We start from the raw sequence: 1,072 nt of genomic DNA on the forward strand, positions 1-1,072 counted from the left end.
ATCCCATTTCTAACATGAGCTGAGAGCCAGTGCAGATGCTGAGAGAACACAAGAATGCTGTCAGGTTGTCTCCACACATCAAACATTTAAATGCACAACACAGCAGGCACTAACAAAGTGATGATGTTTTCAGTCTTTTGAGTGAACATGAAGCAGTGACAGCGATAGACAGAGCCTTATGGTTCAGTTCTGATGTCCTCATGGTACAAAAGACTACCATAGGCCTATAGATGTTTAATGTGGTGTAGGCCTAGTCTGTATTGTGGTGCTGATGCGATTGGTTGTCAGAAAATAAAACAACCATTGTTACAAAAATCAGTTCTAAAATCATCGTCATATCATGTGCCAAAATGCCGAACATATGCCGTTTTAACCCTCTCTTTGCTGCTTTAGTCTCTCTTTTAGATTAATGTAGCCTAAATTAAATATTTTTGAGTTTTGGACAGTTAGATGCTTTTTCTGATATTTATACCAAAAAATTCAGGAGTTAATCAATAATCAACAAGATTCATCGAGATTAATAATAAACGTTAGCAGCCTCTAACAAATCGATTTTTTTTTCTACTTCTCAATCAATGTAACTAGCCTACACATATTTATATGAAGTGTGCACATATTTTCCATTCAAAAGTTTAGACAGCTTTACCTTGGTTTACGTTAACGTTTGCAGCCTGGGTGAGCTCTCCCCACTTCTGTAGTGATTCATAAGTAATAACAAAGTCAATCTCTGCAGCCTTCAGCGGTTTCAAACTGTGTCCAAGTGGCCAAAGTATCGGTGGCGGTTGTAAGGAAAGCCATGTGTGTAGCGTTACATTACAGCGGTGTAATGGCAACATCCCCGGGAGGAGGTGGAAGCCGCTCTGCTAATCTCAAGCCGCGTAGATGAATTCACAGCAGCGGAAACGATGGATCTCGCCGTGTTAATTACACGTTGTTGACGTTTAGTGACAACCGAAAGGCGGTAAAGTGAGCTAGCTAAAACTGCTCCAAGAAGAGCAGGAGTCGGACATGCCTCTCCTCATGCCTGCCGCTTCCTCCTCTACTGAGAAAACCCCCTTCTTCCCCCTCGTTT

The 1,072-nt window shown here is 41.6% G+C and overlaps 1 protein-coding gene across 2 annotated transcripts in view; it reads right to left on the reverse strand.

The window, feature by feature from the left end:
- The window catches only part of ppp1r16b (protein phosphatase 1, regulatory subunit 16B), a 79,786-nt gene that overhangs the window by 78,478 nt on the left and 236 nt on the right, over positions 1-1,072 (reverse strand). The window contains exon 1 of one of the 2 annotated variants that reach the window (XM_032514867.1): positions 647-671. The exons of the other annotated variant lie outside the window; for it this stretch is intronic. The gene's annotated coding sequence lies outside the window, so the exon portion shown is untranslated. Of the gene's footprint in view, positions 1-646; positions 672-1,072 lie in introns of those variants that run through there. 2 annotated transcript variants of the gene reach the window in all.

The sequence above is a fragment of the Etheostoma spectabile genome, chromosome 4 (genome assembly GCF_008692095.1).
Source record: "Etheostoma spectabile isolate EspeVRDwgs_2016 chromosome 4, UIUC_Espe_1.0, whole genome shotgun sequence".
Classification (NCBI taxonomy): Eukaryota; Metazoa; Chordata; class Actinopteri; order Perciformes; family Percidae; genus Etheostoma; species Etheostoma spectabile.